Raw genomic sequence first — 20,415 nt, forward strand, 5'->3', positions numbered from 1 at the left:
CACGATTTCTCGCCCCCTCCCTGCCTTTCACGCCCCCTCCCTGCCTTTCACGCCCCCTCCCTGCCTTTCATGCCCCCCTCCCTGCCTTTCACGCCCCCACCCCCCTCCCTGCCTTCCACGCCCCCAACCCCTTCCCTGCCTTTCACGCCCCACCTCCCTGCTTTCACGCCCCCCCCTCCCTGCCTTTCACGCCCCCCCTCCCTGCCTTTCACACCCCCCTCCCTGCCTTTCACACCCCCACCCCCCTCCCTGCCTTTCACGCCCCCACCCCCCTCCCTGCCTTTCACGCCCCTACCCCCCTCCCTGCCTTTCCACCCCCCTCCCTGCCTTTCACGCCCCTACCCCCCTCCCTGCCTTTCCACCCCCCTCCCTGCCTTTCCACCCCCACCCCCCCTCCTGCCTTTCACGCCCCCTCCCTGCCTTTCCATCCCCCTCCCTGCCTTTCACGCCCCCACCCCCTCCCTGCTTTTCCACCCCCCACCCTGCCTTTCACGCCCCCCCTGCCTTTCACGCCCCCACCCCCCTCCCTTCTTTTCACGCCCCCCGTCCCCTCCCTGCCTTTCACGCCCCCCTCCCTGCCTTTCACGCCCCCTCCCCGCCTTTCACGCCCCCTCCCTGCCTTTCACGCCCCCGTCCCCTCCCTGCCTTTCACGCCCCCGTCCCCTCCCTGCCTTTCACGCCCCCATCCCCTCCCTGCCTTTTACGCCCCCGTCCCCTGCCTGCCTTTATCGCCCCCGTCCCCTCCCTGCCTTTAACGCCCCCCCCCTCCCTGCCTTTCACGCCCCCGTCCCCTCCCTGCCTTTCACGCCCCGTCCCCTCCCTGCCTTTAACGCACCCGTCCCCCCCTCCCTGCCTTTCACGCCCCCACCCCCTCCCTTTCACGCCCCCACCCCCTCCCTGCCTTTCACGCCCCCACCCCCTCCCTGGCTTTCACGCCCCCACCCCCCTCCCTGCCTTTCACGCCCCCACCCCCCTCCTTGCCTTTCACGCCCCCCCTCCCTGCCTTTCACGCCCCCCCTCCATGCCTTTCACGCCCCGTCCCCTCCCTGCCTTTAACGCACCCGTCCCCCCCCCCTCCCTGCCTTTCACGCCCCCACCCCCCTCCCTGCCTTTCACGCCCCCACCCCCTCCCTGCCTTTCACGCCCCCACCCCCCTCCTTGCCTTTCACGCCCCCCCTCCCTGCCTTTCACGCCCCCCTCCATGCCTTTCACGCCCCCCCTCCCTGACTTTCACATGGAAATGTATTTTATTACACATCATTTTGCCATGGCACTGCTCCCTCGGCATTGAAGTAATCTTTGAACGAATCTCGGATACATTTTGCCATTTTCCCTGTTACATTATTAGCTTTATTTCGACGGAGAGAACAAGTAATTACATCTTCAGAATCGATAACAGAAGAATCAACAGACCCTTCTAAATCGATGACCACATTGTGAAGTACAGTGACACATTTCCCAATATGTTTGGCATTTGGCACAGATGTTTCTATAGATTTTAAGAGTATTCTCCATTTTCCTGACATGATACCGAATGCACATTCAACACAACGTTGAGCCCTAGATAGTCTGTAGTTGTAAATTTCGGCCTCTTTTGATAACGATTTTCTAGGATACGGCTTCATGAGGTACTTCAGCAACGGGTAGGACTCATCTGCTACGAGTACATGAGGCATCTTGTCCCGGTTACTTGATGGCAATGTTTTGTCAGCTGGAAACACAAGTTTTTTTTGTTCGATTAACTTGAGCGGTGAGGATGCTCTGAACACACCACCATCGCTTTGCTTCCCATATACTCCGACGTCAATCGCAATAAAACGACATTTGGCATCAGCAACAGCTTGCAAAACTATCGAATGAAAATGTTTGTACAGTAATTGTAGAACATTGACCCTGACTTTGCTGGGAGTTTTATTCGAATATGCTTGCCATCGATAAATTAGTCTGAACAGGAGTAATTTTTCCCTCTATTTTTTTAACAATATAATCAAATGTTGTTATAGACATTCACATATACTGTATTCAAAGAATTTACGTGCATGCAAGCGAAGCATGGGATATAAGGTTGCAAATTCTCCAAGTGTCTCACGCTGGACATTTATATCATGGACATTTGTTGTCCTGCCACCCAAAAGTTAACTTCTGAGATACACATTATCCAATAAAAAAAACATGCAGAGCTCTTTAGACAATGCCATTATACACTACAAGTGGACAATCTGGAATTGATGGCTTTGGACGTCACGTTGATGTAGAAGGTGGTTAAGGTCCCTCTGAGTTCGAAGATCTTCTTGGAGGGCCTGGATGGTCAACTGCAGGTACTATAACAAAGGGGGGAAATAACATATGAATGTTGTAATGAAGCTAACAATTTACAGAGTTCTGTACAAAGATGACAAAAGTTAAATGAAAGAGGAGACACCGACAAAAAGACCCAGAATGGAGGCCACCGAGGAGGCCCGATTCAGCAGCAGCGACCCACCGGCAATGAGTTCTTACCAGCCTCACCCCCCTGTCTGCCTTCCCTTTTACCTAATACCACCCTCTGCCTCTGCCTACTTCCCCATGCTGGAAAAGTGCTGGTATCCAGGAACCTTGCCCATGCTGTACCCTGGGCTGTCTCACTCTGCCTCTGCCCACTCAGGGTATTTGAGTCCAGACACACTCAGGTCTCAGCAGTTCCCCTCACCAGACGTGTCCCCCATGGACTCCTCTGCCCTGCTACAGGCCCTTAAACAGGTGCCCATGCTGGGTCCTGAGCTCAAGGACTGACTCCAGAAAGGAGAATAACAGCAGCACTTCCAACAAAGAGGGACAAGTGCCTATCTGGGTGCCCCCTACACATCCCCCCCCCTGCACCTCACATCACCCCCCCCCTTGCACATCACCCCCCCTTGAACATCAACCACCCCCCTTCCCTTGCATATCACCCCCCTTGCACATCAACCCCCCCTTCCCTTTCACATCAACCTCCCCTTGAACATCAACCCCCCCTTGCACATCAACCACCCCCCTTCCCTTGCATATCACCCCCCTTGCACATCAACCCCCCTTCCCTTGCACATCAACCCCCCTTCCCTTGCACATCAACCCCCCCTTGCACATCAACCCCCTTCCCTTGCACATCATCCCCCCTTGCACATCAACCACCCCCCTTCCCTTGCACATCAACCCCTCCTTCCACATCAACCACCCCCCTTCCCTTGCACATCAACCCCCCCTTCCACATGAACCCCCCTTCCCTTGCACATCAACCCCCTCTTCCCTTGCACATCAACCACCCCCCCTTGCACATCAACCCCCCCTTCCCTTGCACATCAACCCCCCCTTGCACATCAACCCCCCCCTTGCACATCACCCCCCCTTGCACATCAACCCCCCCTTCCCTTTCACATCAACCCCCCCTTGCACATCAACCACCCCCCTTCCCTTGCATATCACCCCCCTTGCACATCAACCCCCCTTGAACATCAACCCCCCCTTGCACATCAACCACCCCCCCTTCCCTTGCATATCACCCCCCTTGCACATCAACCACCCCCCTTCCCTTGCACATCAACCCCTCCTTCCACATCAACCCCCCTTGCACATCAACCACCCCCCTTCCCTTGCACATCAACTCCTCCTTCCACATCAACCCCCCCTTGCACATCAACCACCCCCCTTCCCTTGCACATCAACCCCCCCTTCCACATCAACCCCCCTTCCCTTGCACATCAACCCCCTCTTCCCTTGCACATCAACCACCCCCCTTGCACATCAACCGCCCCTTCCCTTGCACATCAACTCCTCCTTCCACATCAACCCCCCCTTGCACATCAACCACCCCCCTTCCCTTGCACATCAACCCCCCCTTCCACATCAACCCCCCTTCCCTTGCACATCAACCCCCTCTTCCCTTGCACATCAACCACCCCCCTTGCACATCAACCGCCCCTTCCCTTGCACATCAACCCCCCCTTGCACATCAACCCCCCCTTCCCTTGCACATCAACCCCTCCTTCCACATCAACCCCCCCTTGCACATCAACCACCCCCCTTCCCTTGCACATCAACCCCCCCTTCCACATCAACCGCCCCTCCCCTTGCACATCAACCGCCCCTTCCCTTGCACATCAACCCCCCTTCCCTTGCACATCAACCACCCCCCCCTTGCACATCAACCCCCCCCTTCCCTTGCACATCACCCCCCCTTGCACATCAACCACCCCCTTCCCTTGCACATCACCCCCCCCCCCTTGCACATCAACCCCCTGTTCCCTTGCACATCACCCCCCCTTGAACATCAACCCCCCCTTGCACATCAACCACCCCCCTTCCCTTGCATATCACCCCCCCTTGCACATCAACCCCCCCCTTGCACATCAACCCCCCCTTCCCTTTCACATCAACCTCCCTTGAACATCAACCCCCCCTTGCACATCAACCACCCCCCCTTCCCTTGCATATCACCCCCCTTGCACATCAACCCCCCTTCCCTTGCACATCAACCCCCCCTTCCCTTGCACATCAACCCCCCCTTGCACATCAACCCCCCTTCCCTTGCACATCATCCCCCCTTGCACATCAACCACCCCCCTTCCCTTGCACATCAACCCCTCCTTCCACATCAACCCCCCCTTGCACATCAACCACCCCCCCTTCCCTTGCACATCAACCCCCCCTTCCACATGAACCCCCCTTCCCTTGCACATCAACCCCCTCTTCCCTTGCACATCAACCACCCCCCTTGCACATCAACCCCCCCTTCCCTTGCACATCAACCCCCCTTGCACATCACCCCCCCTTGCACATCAACCCCCCCCCCTTGCACATCACCCCCCCTTGCACATCAACCCCCCCTTCCCTTTCACATCAACCCCCCCCTTCCCTTTCACATCAACCCCCCCTTGAACATCAACCCCCCCTTGCACATCAACCACACCCCCTTCCCTTGCATATCACCCCCCTTGCACATCAACCCCCCTTGCACATCAACCCCCCCCCTTGCACATCACCCCCCCTTGCACATCAACCCCCCTTGAACATCAACCCCCCCTTGCACATCAACCACCCCCCCTTCCCTTGCATATCACCCCCCCTTGCACATCAACCACCCCCCTTCCTTGCACATCAACCCCTCCTTCCACATCAACCCCCCTTGCACATCAACCACCCCCTTCCCTTGCACATCAACTCCTTCCACATCAACCCCCCTTGCACATCAACCACCCCCCTTCCCTTGCACATCAACCCCCCTTCCACATCAACCCCCCTTCCCTTGCACATCAACCCCCTCTTCCCTTGCACATCAACCACCCCCCTTGCACATCAACCGCCCCTTCCCTTGCACATCAACTCCTCCTCCACATCAACCCCCCCTTGCACATCAACCACCCCCCTTCCCTTGCACATCAACCCCCCCTTCCACATCAACCCCCCTTCCCTTGCACATCAACCCCTCCTCCACATCAACCACCCCCCCTTCCCCTTGCACATCAACCCCCCCTTCCACATGAACCCCCCTTCCCTTGCACATCAACCCCCCTCTTCCCTTGCACATCAACCACCCCCCTTGCACATCAACCCCCCCCTTCCCTTGCACATCAACCCCCCTTGCACATCAACCCCCCCCTTGCACATCACCCCCCCCCTTGCACATCAACCCCCCCTTCCCTTTAACATCAACCCCCCCTTCCCTTTCACATCAAACCCCCCCTTGCACATCAACCACCCCCCTTCCCTTGCATATCACCCCCCTTGCACATCAACCCCCCTTGAACATCAACCCCCCCTTGCACATCAACCACCCCCCTTCCCTTGCATATCACCCCCCTTGCACATCAACCACCCCCCTTCCCTTGCACATCAACCCCTCCTTCCACATCAACCCCCCTTGCACATCAACCACCCCCCCTTCCCTTGCACATCACTCCTCCTTCCACATCAACCCCCCCCTCTGCACATCAACCACCCCCCTTCCCTTGCACATCAACCCCCCCCTTCCACATCAACCCCCCCTTCCCTTGCACATCAACCCCCTCCTACCCCCCCCTTGCACATCAACCACCCCCCCCATGCACACTACCCCACCCACCTCCTCTCCCTAGCACTACACACAGCATCAACCCCCCTTCCCTTGCACATCAACTCCTCCTTCCACATCAACCCCCCTTGCACATCAACCACCCCCCTTCCCTTGCACATCAACCCCCCCCTTCCACATCAACCCCCCTTCCCTTGCACATCAACCCCCTCTTCCCTTGCACATCAACCACCCCCCTTGCACATCAACCGCCCCTTCCCTTGCACATCAACCCCCCCTTGCACATCAACCCCCCCTTCCCTTGCACATCACCCCCCCTTGCACATCAACCCCTCCTTCCACATCAACCCCCCCTTGCACATCAACCACCCCCCTTCCCTTGCACATCAACCCCCCCTTCCACATCAACCCCCCTTCCCTTGCACATCAACCCCCTCTTCCCTTGCACATCAACCACCCCCCCCTTGCACATCAACCGCCCCTTCCCTTGCACATCAACCCCCCTTGCACATCAACCCCCCTTCCCTTGCACATCAACCACCCCCCCCCTTGCACATCAACCCCCCCTTCCCTTGCACATCACCCCCCCTTGCACATCAACCACCCCCTTCCCTTGCACATCACCCCCCCCCTTGCACATCAACCCCCTGTTCCCTTGCACATCACCCCCCTTGAACATCAACCCCCCCTTGCACATCAACCACCCCCCTTCCCTTGCATATCACCCCCCTTGCACATCAACCCCCCCTTGCACATCAACCCCCCCTTCCCTTTCACATCAACCTCCCCTTGAACATCAACCCCCCCTTGCACATCAACCACCCCCCTTCCCTTGCATATCACCCCCCCTTGCACATCAACCCCCCTTCCCTTGCACATCAACCCCCCTTCCCTTGCACATCAACCCCCCCTTGCACATCAACCCCCCTTCCCTTGCACATCAACCCCCCCTTGCACATCAAACCCCCTTCCCTTGCACATCATCCCCCCTTGCACATCAACCACCCCCCTTCCCTTGCACATCAACCCCTCCTTCCACATCAACCCCCCTTGCACATCAACCACCCCCCTTCCCTTGCACATCAACCCCCCCTTCCACATGAACCCCCCTTCCCTTGCACATCAACCCCCTCTTCCCTTGCACATCAACCACCCCCCTTGCACATCAACCCCCCCCTTCCCTTGCACATCAACCCCCCTTGCACATCAACCCCCCCTTGCACATCAACCCCCCCCCCTTGCACATCACCCCCCCCTTGCACATCAACCGCCCCTTCCCTTTCACATCAACCCCCCCTTCCCTTTCACATCAACCCCCCCTTGAACATCAACCCCCCCTTGCACATCAACCACCCCCCTTCCCTTGCATATCACCCCCCTTGCACATCAACCCCCCCTTGCACATCAACCCCCCCCCTTGCACATCACCCCCCCTTGCACATCAACCCCCCCTTGAACATCAACCCCCCCTTGCACATCAACCACCCCCCTTCCCTTGCATATCACCCTCCTTGCACATCAACCACCCCCCTTCCCTTGCACATCAACCCCTCCTTCCACATCAACCCCCCTTGCACATCAACCACCCCCCTTCCCTTGCACATCAACTCCTTCCACATCAACCCCCCCTTGCACATCAACCACCCCCCTTCCCTTGCACATCAACCCCCCCTTCCACATCAACCCCCCTTCCCTTGCACATCAACCCCCTCTTCCCTTGCACATCAACCACCCCCCTTGCACATCAACCGCCCCTTCCCTTGCACATCAACCCCCCTTGCACATCAACCCCCCCTTCCCTTGCACATCACCCCCCCTTGCACATCAACCCCTCCTTCCACATCAACCCCCCCCTTGCACATCAACCACCCCCCTTCCCTTGCACATCAACCCCCCCCTTCCACATCAACCCCCCTTCCCTTGCACATCAACCCCCTCTTCCCTTGCACATCAACCACCCCCCCCTTGCACATCAACCGCCCCTTCCCTTGCACATCAACCCCCCCTTGCACATCAACCCCCCTTCCCTTGCACATCAACCACCCCCCCCTTGCACATCTCAACCCCCCCCTTCCCTTGCACATCACCCCCCCTTGCACATCAACCACCCCCTTCCCTTGCACATCAACCCCCCCTTGCACATCAACCACCCTCCTTCCCTTGCACATCAACCCCCCCTTCCACATCAACCCCCCTTCCCTTGCACATCAACCCCCTCTTCCCTTGCACATCAACCACCCCCTCTTGCACATCAACCCCCCCTTTCCTTGCACATCAACCCCCCCATGCACATCAACCCCCCCCCCCTTCCCTTGCACATCATCCCCCTATTCCCTTGCACATCAACCCCCCCCTTGCACATCAAACCCCCCCCGCCGACAGTCCCAGCCCTTAGATGGGAGGCAAGTCTGAAAGCCCCGGTGGCGCAGATAGCCGTAGACCGCTCCGCCTATAGCCGCTAGCTCTTATCTTCTTTATTGGTGCCCAGCGGCCATTTTGTAGGATCGGCCGCGTGTGTTAGGAGGTACTGGGAGCTCGGTGGTCCCGCAATGTCACTGCCTTTTTCGACACTCACTTTTATTCTGCTCCCGTGGTGTTTGCCTCCTCGTCCCCAGACCCAACCCAAGGGTGGTCCGGCAGGGGGGCACGAATAGCCCGCGATCGCAAGTGTAGCCAGGTCCCCTGTCAGGGCTCAGAGCCCCTTCGGGTACTCACAGGGCAGTCAGCCCCCAGGGTGCACAGGGACAGAGTCACAGGACCCAAAGGAGCCAATAGGGCGGCAGCATGTCCCTGCAGGGAGATTGATACATTTCGCGGGCTGGCAGTTGGTGACAGTTGGTGACCGGAGCAGCTAAGGGAAGGAGGACTAGGCCAGCATCCCCCCAGGCCCCAGATAGCCCTGAGTCACCAGTAGCTGAGTGCTATAGGGACAGGCCCTAGGTTAGGGACCCTGCCCCATTAGCTGTTTGATAGTTGGGGACACAGCGGACGCTGCGTTTCCTGCGGAGAGACTTGGGTTCAAGTCTCCGCCATTAAAGAGAGCTGGACTATCTTCAGGGTGGGATCACCCCTGACGGATCACCACGCGGGTGGATCCTGGATGTCATGTGGGAGCTCGTCTGATCCTTTGTGAAGCCATTGCAGGCCCGAGCACTGGAGCGCTCGGCAGGTAACCAGTAACAACAAGTGCACCAACAGAGTACTCACACGGGACTAGTGGCTGCGCAGTCACACACACATCCATATCATTTAAAGGGACATTGTGTGGGGTCACTGGACACGGGGTGGGATCACCCGGTGGGAGGAGGCCCGAGCAAATAATTATTTATTATTTTGTCCGAATTTGGGCTGGTATTACTCAGTCAAATGTATATCTTAGGGAGCTTCAGACAAACCCGACTATCCCTGTCAGGCTCCAAACCGCGCCCCTGCACTCTTTCTTAAATCTGTCTCAGCGTCTCCCCTCCTGAAACCCCTCTCCTGGCTTCCTGTCACATCCCGCATCTCACACTCAATTCCCCTCCTCACTTTTAAAGCTTTACACTCCTCTGCCCCTCCTCACATCTCAGCCCTATTTTCTTCCTATGCACCATCCCGACTCTTGCGTTGTACCCCCTTTGTATGTAAAGCCCTCTCCCGCCTTAACCCTTTCTCACTGACTGCCCCACACTCTGGGATGACCTTTAAGAGCCACCTTAAGGCGCACCGGCTTAAAGAAGCATATGAGTAGCCCCGTGGCTAATACTATACACACGATACATGAAGCTCGGCCCCCTGCAGACGCACTTACCAGAACGCCCTCCTACTGTCTCTGTACATTCTTCCTAACAATTAGATTGTAAGCTCTTCGGAGCAGGGACTCTTCCGAAATGTAACTTTTTGTCTGAAGCACTTATTCCCATGATCTGTTATTTGTATGTAGCCCCCTGTAAGCAGAACGGGCTACTTATCCTTCTATAGGGTGACCAGGTGTCCCGGTTTAGCTGGGACAGTCCCGTTTTTTTAACCCCTGTCCCGTTTTTTTAACCTCTGTCCCGGTTTTTAGTCTCTGCCCGGCTGCCCTGCATGCTGTAAAATGTTCCGGTTTTTGTGGTTGTTCCGCTTTTGACCATCAGAGCAGGGGGGGCAGCAGAGAGCAGACAATGCATGGAGGAGAGCAGGGGCCGGGACTAAACTGCGGAGCCTAGCAGTGAGACCCGGAAGTGTCAGTGAGAACTTCCGGTGTCTGCTGCCAGGGCTCAATATGGCTTCCCCCACCCATGCAGGTATGGTCCAGAATGGGGGACACAAACACACTCACACAATGGGGGGGGGGGGATGGGGGAGAGAGAGGCACAGCATGGGGAGAGGCAGAGAGAGAGAGAGACAGAGAGAGTGGCACAAGCACAGCATGGAGAGAGACAGAGAGAGGCACAGGCACAGGATGGGGAGAGACAGTGTGGGGAGAGAAGCACAGCATCGGGAGAGGGGCACAGCATGGGAAGAGGGGCACAGAGTGGGGGGGGGGAGAGAGAGACACAAAGAATGGGGGGAGAGAGACAGAGAATGGAGGAGAGACAGAGAAAGGAGGGGAGAGAGAGAGACAGAGAATAGGGAGAGAGAGACAAAGAATGGGGGAGAGACAGACAGACAGAGAATGGAGGGGAGAGAGAGACAAGAATAGGGGGTGGAGGGAGAGAGACAGAATGGGGGGGGAGAGCATGGAGGGTAGAAAGAGAGAATGGGGGAGGAGAGAGAGAGAATGGGGGGACAGAGAGCCGAGAATGGGGGGGGAGAGAGAGACGAGAATGGGGGGGGGGAGAGAGAGCTGAGAATGGGGGGGAGAGGGGGTGAAGAGAGAGAATGGGGGAGAGAGAATGGGGGGAAGAGAGAGAGAGAATGGGGGGGGGAGAGAGAGAATGGGGGGAGAGAGAATGGGAGAGAGAGATGGAATGGGGGGAAGGGAGGGGGGACAGAATGGGAAGAGAGCATGGGGGAGGAGAGAGAGAGAGAATGGGGGAGGAGAGAGAGAATGGGGGGTTTCACAGAATTGGAGAAGACACAGAGAATGGGGGAGAGAGACAGAATGGAGGGGAGAGAGAGAGACAGAGAATGGGGGAGGGGAGAGAGACAGAGAATGGGGGAGGGGAGAGAGACAGAGAATGGGGGGGAGAGAGAGAGACAGAGAATGGGGGGAGAGAGAGAGAGACAGACAGAGAATGGGGGGGGAGAGAGAGAGAGAGACAGACAGAGAATGGGGGGAGAGAGAGAGAGACAGACAGAGAATGGGGGGAGGAGAGAGACAGAGAATGGGGGGGAGAGAGACAGAAAATGGAGGAGAGACAGAGAATGGGGGAGAGGAGAGGGAGGGAGAGAATGGGGGAGAGGAGAGGGAGGGAGAGAATGGGGGAGAGGGAGAGAAAGCGAGAGAATGGGGGGGAGACACAGAGAATGGGGGAAGACACAGAGAATGGAGGGGAGAGATAGACAGACAGAGAATGGGAGGGGAGAGAGAGACAGAGAATGGGGGGGGGGGGAAAGGCACAGAGAATGGGGTAGAGAGAGAGACACAGAGAATGGGGGGGAGAGAGACAGAAAATGGGGGGGAGAGGGAGAGAAGGAGGGGAGAGGGGAGGAGAGAGAAAGGAGAGGGGGGAGAGAGTGAGAGAATGTGGGGGGAAGAGAGAGAGGGGAAGAGAGAGAAGAGAGAGAGAGGGGAGGAGAGAGAGAATGGGGGGAGAGAGAGAGAATGGGGGGAGAGAGAGAGAATGAGGGGAGGGAGAGAGAATGGGGAGAGAGAGAGAGAGAATGAGGGGGGAAAGGCACAGAGAATGGGGTAGAGAGAGAGAGACACAGAGAATGGGGGGGAGAGAGAGAGACAGAAAATGGAGGAGAGACACAGAATGAGAGGGAGAGAGGGAGGGGAGAGGAGAGGAGAGAGAAAGGAGAGGGGGGAGAGAGCGAGAGAATGTGGGGGGAAGAGAGAGAGAGGGGAGGAGAGAGGGGTGAGAGAGAGGGGAGGAGAGAGAATGGGGGGAGAGAGAGAGAATGAGGGGAGGGAGAGAGAATGGGGGGAGAGAGAGCGAATGAGGGGCGGGAGAGAGAGAGAGAGAATGGGGGTAGAGAGAGAGTGGGGGGAGGGGGGCGAGAGACAGGGAAGTGTGGAATGAGAATGTAGGGGTGGGGAGAACGAGAATAGAGGAATATGGGGGGAGGGAGAGAGAAAGGGGTGTGTGTGAGAGAAGGGGGGACAGAGCGGGGTAGAGACAAAGGAGAAAGGGCGCAGTTGGTGATATCATTTGTTTTATAAAAAAAATTTATAATGTGTCCCGGTTTTTACTTTTGTAAATCTGGTCACCCTATCCTTCTACTACTGGAGTAAGCCCTGGTAAGGGCAGGCGCCAGTAGTGACCATGGGTTTTTCCCCCTCACCAAGCCCCGCCTCTATGATAGAGGCAGGCCCCTGGCTCTGTGCAGGCCTAGACAGAGAGGAGGTCCTGCTGACATCATAGGGGGCGGGGCTGTGTCTATTTAGTGGGCTGTCCTGTGGGTGTGTGGGAGAGAGGTCTGAGTGCAGCTCGGGAAGAATACTATTTAATAAGAATAGATATGACACGGCCTTCTCCTGCCGGCTCCTCTTAGTTTTATTTCCCCTTCTGTTATCCATATTCTGTATGTCCGGCTACAGGAAGGGTCAGGAGACAGGGAGGACAGAGGCAGGAGAAACCCACCTGGCTCCGGCCTTGCTTGTCCCTACTAATACAAACATACAACCCTTCACTCAATAACATAGCCCTAATCCCATGTGACAAGGAGGGGTAGGACAGGCACTGCTATCCTTCCTCTGCCATATAGGATGGGATCCCCCCCCATGCTGTGACTCCTGTATGGGATGATACACTGGGCGAGATGCTGCAGGAGAGGAGGAAGCAATCAGAGGTCTCTCCCCCTCCCCCTGGGTATCACTGCAGCTTTCTGCCTGTCTGGGAGTCACAGCTCGCAACTATCGTCTGTGCAAGTCTGTATAGTAAAGATGGAGAGATGACCACGTGTCTGGATAATAGTTATTTTGCCCATTACTGCACTGTATGTGTTTGGTGGGGTGGGGGGAGCTGTATTGATGTAAATGTAGGCCATGTTTTTGTTTTTTTAAATACAGGATTGGTACAGCAGGCCAGCGGGGACCCACGGGGACAACCCAAGGACCCCCAGACTCCCACAGGGACCACCTGAGGACCCACGAAGGACACCTGCGGGGAAGAACTGGTGGCCCCACAGCTGTGGGGGCCCCAGCCACCCGAGGGCCCCCCAGACACCCGTGGGAACCACCCGAGGGCCCCTAGACACCTGTGGGAACCACCCGAGGGCCCCTAGACACCTGTGGGAACCACCTGAAAGCTCCCAGACAACCGCGTGGATGCCATTGGTGCCCACGGACACCCGCGGGGACCACCTGGAGGCCCACGGAGCCTAGCGGGGACAACCCGAAGTCCCCCAGACACCGGTGGGCACCCCCCAGAGTGAACTGTGGAACCTGCGGACACCCATCTGGACCACCGGGGACCCCTGCTGGACTGCGGTATTAATCCTGTGTGTAAAAAAAATAATGGTTTTATGAATATTGTAATGGTTTATTAGGGACCTAGGAGTGGATAGTGAGGCTGTTATGTGTATTTTTGTTTATTGTGGGTAGTGGGGGTGGGTGAATGGGGTATTGGCCCCAAGGAAGTGTGTTTAGGCCTACCGGGTGGGGGGGTAGCGGGAGGGATTAACCCCTTCATTACCTTAGCGGTATTATCTGCTAAGGTAAAGAAGAGGTTAAGTCATCCCGCAACCCCCTGGCAAGGCCTAAATACCCACCAAGGGCCAAATACCACCTTCACCCACCCCCGCTACCCGCAATAAGCCTGGCACGGGTATATAACCCCTTCATTGCCTTGGCGGTAATGAAGTTGCCTGTAAATGCATTTTTTATGCATGGGATTCATGCCGGGGGTCTCTGGTGCTGATATTAATGGATATCAGCTCTGGGACACATGCATTTTATTTTCATCGCAGCTTCACCCCACCTTCTTGCCAACTTTTGTGGTGGGACAATTTGGAGAAGAAACAGCAATTTTAAAGTGGCGATCAGCCGCAATAAGCTGATCAGGGCTTATAGAATTGAGCGTGTTTGAAAAACTGGCGATCAGTGCCGAAAAGTGGCTTATCACCGCGCGTCTGCCGATTTGTAATTTTTATTTATTTATTTCTTTTTTGGCAAAAAAACCTGTAATTTTTGCTCTTATCGCCAGCTTCTCTGGGCTTACTGAATCGCTGTAGGCTTTTTTGGCGATAAGCTGGTGATAAGTGTCTTATCGCTGCTTACTGCATGAGGGCAAAATTGAAGCGTTTCATTCCGTTAGGAACTTTATCTTTACTTTGATAAAGTTCCTAACGGAATGAAACGCGTCAGAGAAGGTGAATCTCTGTGATGTCCAGCACCAAGATTTGAATAAATATTGATTTTAATTCATCTATGGCTGAGTTCCTTCGTTTGCAGTGACCGCCGAAGTTTTCTTCAATTTTGCTGATTCTACCCTCACGGCTGGGGCGCGCTAAGGATCCCCTGCACTACGGAGCAGACGCCACGATACCCCCTCCCCTTGCAGTCACGGGGTTAGCCGGCATTCGTGATGCGTCCTGTGTAATCTTCCCGGACTCACCAGGCTGGCGACGGCGATGACGTCATTCGGAGGCGCCGCACACGTGGAGTAATGCCGGGAGTTCAACGGAGCAAGCAGTGAAGACACCAGGCGGGTTAAGGGCAGCAGGCATCGGTTGGCTTATACGTGAGTACAGGAGAGGAGTTTCTAAACAAAGCTTCTCATCCTGTCTCCTTACGAACCCCTGCACAACGGCCCCCCCCCCCTAAGGTTTATAAGTCTGCATAATTGTTGCTTCAATTATATATTCAACGCTTCATATATTGATTGCAGTGGGATCACTTTCTTTCTTTTTTCCACCAAGTTTCAAAGTATACCAAGGTGCAGCATTTGACCCATATCTACATATACACTTTTTAGAGCACCGAACATCATGGGGTTTACTCCCCTTATTCTATATACTGCATGAGGGCCTTAGGGAGTATTTGTTCCTATAAAGCAGGGGTGGGGAACGTCCGGCCCGCGAAAATCATTTGGTCCGGCCCCCGGGAAGCAAGCCTGCAAGAATGGTTTAAACAAAAAAAACTCCCCCTCTCCTGATTGGCTGCCCGTGCTGTCACTCTGCCAAGATTTGTTTTTTGGCCCACCTATTCATACATGGAGCAAGTGTAGGGTGCAAGCCGGGCCTCCCCTTCCCTCAGCACTGCCCCCCTCCCTTCTCTCCTCCAGTAATGCCGGGCCTCCCCTTCCCTCAGCACTGCCCCCCTCCCTTCTCTCCTCCAGTAATGCCGGGCCTCCCCTTCCCTCAGCACTGCCCCCCTCCCTTCTCTCCTCCAGTATTGCCGGGCCTCCTCTTCCCTCAGCACCGCCCCCCTCCCTTCTCTCCTCCAGTAATGCCGGGCCTCCCCTTCCCTCAGCACTGCCCCCCTCCCTTATCTCCTCCAGTAATGCCGGGCCTCCCCTTCCCTCAGCACCGCCCCCCTCCCTTCTCTCCTCCAGTAATGCCGGGCCTCCCCTTCCCTCAGCACCGCCCCCCTCCCTTCTCTCCTCCAGTAATGCCGGGCCTCCCCTTCCCTCAGCACTGCCCCCCTCCCTTCTCTCCTCCAGTAATGCCGGGCCTCCCCTTCCCTCAGCACCGCCCCCCTCCCTTATCTCCTCCAGTAATGCCGGGCCTCCCCTTCCCTCAGCACCGCCCCCCTCCCTTCTCTCCTCCAGTAATGCCGGGCCTCCCCTTCCCTCAGCACTGCACCTCTCCCTTCTCTCCTCCAGTAATGCCGGGCCTCCCCTTCCCTCAGCACTGCCCCCCTCCCTTCTCTCCTCCAGTAATGCCGGGCCTCCCCTTCCCTCAGCACTGCCCCCCTCCCTTCTCTCCTCCAGTAATGCCGGGCTCCTTAGGCTCCGCCCCTGTGTCCCTCCCTTTAGGCTTCGCCCCTGCCAGTCTCATCTGCACTGGCTACCTATGCAGCTCCAGCAGCCCATCCACGGGCCCCAGGTAACCCACATGCCCCCTTATAGCCCCTCCCAGACACCTTACCCACCCCAAGGGGGGAAAGGCCTTATTTTTGAGTGTGTTTGCAGAGGTGGGCTTATTGTGTGTGTGTCACTGTGTGTCACTGTGTGTGTGTCACTGCGTGTGTGTGTGTGTGTCACTGTCTGTGTGTGTGTGTCTCACTGTCTCTGTGTGTCTCACTGTCTCTGTGTGTGTGTGTGTGTCACTGTCACTGTGTGTGTTACTGTGTGTGTGTGTCACTATCTGTGTGTGGCAGCAGCCGCCTGAGGTGATGAAGGACCTGAGTATCACCAGAGCGGCTCAGGTAAGCAGCGCTCCGGGGGGGACAGGGTATAAGAGGAGTGGGGCTTGGGGGATGGGGGGGGAGGGGGTATAAGAGGCTTGGGGGATAGAAGAACGAGTCTGCGGAGGGAGAAACACCTCACTACCGTCTCTCCTCCTCCCCACACCGGGCAGCAGCTGCGGAGGAGAGCACCTGCTCCGCAGTGCCGCAGTGTAAGAGGAGAGGGAGCTATGCAGGGCCCTGACAGGGGAAGGGCAGGAGGGCCATGGGACACCACAAGGCCTGATGCCTAATCCCAGCATCATTGGTCTCCTTGACTTCAATACATGTTGTATGATTAACTTTTGCAGACACCACCCCCCCCAATGATCTGTGCCCCATAAAATGACTCAGTGTGATCTAAGCTGTCAGACCGTCCCTCATGCATCTCAAATTGCCACTTCTTGCAGCTGATTGTCATTCTTGTTTAGAGAGTGTCTGAAAGTGAGTGAGAGAGTGTGTATGAGTGAGAGGGTCTGAGAGTGTGTGATTTCCCACCCCCCCTGCTCCGATTTGTGTGTGTGAGAGAATACAGACACCAACCCACAATCAGTCATACAGTAGTCACCCACCACCCAAGTGTCAGTCAGTCACCCAAGTGTCAATCAGTCAGTCACCCAAGTGTCAGTCAGTCAGTCAGTCACACAAGTGTCAGTCAGTCACCCAAGTGTCAGTCAGTCACCCAAGTGTCAGTCAATCAGTCACACAAGTGTCAGTCAGTCAGTCAGTCACACAAGTGTCAGTCAGTCAGTCACCCAAGTGTCAGTCAGTCAGTCAGTCACACAAGTGTCAGTCAGTCACCCAAGTGGCAGTCAGTCACCCAAGTGTCAGTCAGTCAGTCACACAAGTGTCAGTCAGTCAGTCAGTCACCCAAGTGTCAGTCAGTCAGTCACACAAGTGTCAGTCAGTCACACAAGTGCCAGTCAATCAGTCACCCAAGTGTCAGTCAGTCAGTCACACAAGTGTCAGTCAGTCACACAAGTGTCAGTCAGTCAGTCACTCGTGTCAGTCAGTCAGTCACCCAAGTGTCAGTCAGTCAGTCACCCAAATGTCAGTCAGTCTGTCAGTCAGTCACACAAGTGCCAGTCAGTCACACAAGTGTCAGTCAGTCAGTCAGTCACACAAGTGTCAGTCAGTCAGTCATCCAAACCTGGAAAACCAGTTGCGAGTTGCAACATCATCAATACCAGCTAACATCACACGCCTCACCAAAGAGAAGCAGTTCCAGTTAATTGAATGTTTGACCAAATATAGCAGGCTAATTTTTAAGTTGATCATTTTGTATGGCCCGCGAATGATGTTATAAATATCCAAATGGCCCTTGGCAGAAAAAAGGTTCCCCATCCCTGCTATAAAGTACACCAAGTTTGGCATAGGATTTGGATGTCAGGGTATCAATGTGCAACCCAAATGTTAAATGGGAGTTGAACTATATGCCCAGATATTTCAAACCAGTAACAGGGGCTAGGATGGTATTAGAGTTGGTTTTTATCTGAAGCTCTGTCATTGGTAGCGTTAGCAATTTAGCTCTGGTCCCAAATACCATTGTTACAGTCTTGTCAGTGTTTAAAATCAGTTTGTTTTAGGAAATCCAGTTTCAAGTCTCAAAAAATCAGATTGAAGTATGTGTTCAAGGTCAGAGAGGCGAGGGCTGCGTGCATATAGGATAAGATCTAAGGCCTCTCACAATAACCCGTTAGGAATATTAATTCCTCATCTATCCGACATAAGTATAAAATATAGTCTACCAAGACCCCTAATACAGAGTTACCCACCTTATACGGGATCAGCTGCCAGACGAGTACAGTAAATGTATCTTATTTCTTTTGCCACTGGAGGGCAGCGTGGAGTTACACGGAGTGGCGCCCGTAAGGACGACGTGCCAGTTAGGCGGAAGGAGAAGCGCACACACTTTTATGTGAAACGGATATATTTGGGGAGGGATTTAGTAGTTTGAGTAAGAAAATTAACCATTTAAATATGCACAGATTTAATCCCACTTTTGGAAATTAGGGATGTTGCCTAAAAGTTTGAGAATGCATAGAGTGCCACCCATGGGCTTTAATGAAGCAGCATTTGTGGGCTAAAGGGAACAGCATTCTGTATAAAGGTATTTTGGACTCGATATAAATAATTGATGCCAAAAACTAATATTACACTGGCGACACACTTTATTCGAGCTCGGCTAGTCCCACGAATTCGGGTATACCCGGGTGTATTGAGGTTTGTGACTGTTTTCTGCCCGAGTGCATTGAGGTATTTTCTAGGCAGGGATTGAAGCATTTTATTCCCGCTGGCTGCAATACTGCACAGTATATATATATATACTGCATTACAATTCATGAATTTATGCCATCTGGTAGACACGCGAAGCATTGCAGCCTATTAAATCCTAATCATTATCATTTAACAGATCAGCCGCCCGTCAGCCAGGCATGAACCCAGGCTGGGAAGGCAAACGCAACGGGGCTTGTCAGAGGTGAGGAGCGGCGTATTCCAGGTATCTGCCAGGTACATACTGGGTATTTCCTCGAATAAAGTGTGTCGGTGCAGTAAGTAAATTGAGAATGGAAAAATCTTCAACACAAACGTACAGAATGTGATATTCTGAGAGATCTGACAGATGTTATCAAATCCCACAATGAATATATAAAAAATGTCTGTATAGAACGAGTCAAACAAGAATATGCCAATAAAACGTTTAATTGGGAGATACAGGGGCCACAATTCAGGTCATTTAGCTGAAAGAAGAGAAGCCGGTCAGCCAGTAGAGCAGGTCAGCCGGTCAGCCAGAAGAGCAGGTCAGCCGTTCAGCCAGTAGAGCAGGTCAGCCGGTAGAGCAGGTCAGCCGGTCAGCTCTGAGATCAGCATTACTTATATCCCCTAAACGTTGTCCCCTGCATGTAATGCTCCAACAGAGCCTACACTGCATATACTGTACCTGAGATACTTAACCCTTTCTTTTCGCTCGACTCTAATCTGAATGATTTGCTAATTGGTTTGTAATTAGAGAGATATTTGTAGCAGAATCCCATGTATGTTCTTTTTACCTTTTTAGATACCGTTTTGTGTAATAAAAGATATGAGATCAGAGGGGCTTCCTGTTTGCACTCGTGTTTTGGCAGAAGTGTATATGTGACCCTATAAATCTCCCTCACACCCGGGCTTGGCAGCGTGACACTAGTGCAGCGTCCTGGGGAAGAATCACTGAGCTGTTAGCAATAGATACAACGGACAGAAAAGACACTACACATAGGTTTGATTAAAGAGAGTATTTTATTTAAATAATTAATCTCTTTGCTGGGAGGGGCCTGCAGCACATTGCGGAGCGATATAGTAACACGCAGAGCAATGCACTGCAGGCCCCTCCGGCAGCGAAGGGGTGAAGACCAATGCAGGGTGTATAAAGATCTCACTGATAATTCATGCACAAAGGGCAGTTTGTTGCTGTGATCCAGAGGAAGGCGAAACATAACCCCTGCTGTGCAATGGGGGAAAAAAATTCCTTCCTGACCCCATTAAATGGCGATCGGATGGTCCCTGGATCACTGCGCAGTGAGATCAGATGGAGCAGCACAGATCAGCGTTGTTATACACAGGGGCACACTCAGTATATAGAGATGCGGGTGATGGGGCCCTTGTGCCCCTGTGTATAACTCACCTGCTCCCCCATCCCCCTGCATATCTATCCCATTCGCCCCTTTTCCTCCCGCATACCTCGCAGGGCCGGCCGTCCATTAGGCGGTCGCCTAGCGCGCAGAGGTCCTAGGGGCGCATTAATAATCATTATTATTTTTTCCTCTTATTATTTCTAATTTATTTATCTTTTTTTTAAAATTATTCTTTTTTTTATCCAGTATTTTGGCGCCCTTTTATTTTTATTTTGTGTCGCGCTGGGGTGCGGTCGCACCCCCTGCAGCCCCGATAGCTACGC

Source organism: Ascaphus truei, unplaced genomic scaffold (genome assembly GCF_040206685.1).
Source record: "Ascaphus truei isolate aAscTru1 unplaced genomic scaffold, aAscTru1.hap1 HAP1_SCAFFOLD_1139, whole genome shotgun sequence".
Lineage (NCBI taxonomy): Eukaryota > Metazoa > Chordata > Amphibia > Anura > Ascaphidae > Ascaphus > Ascaphus truei.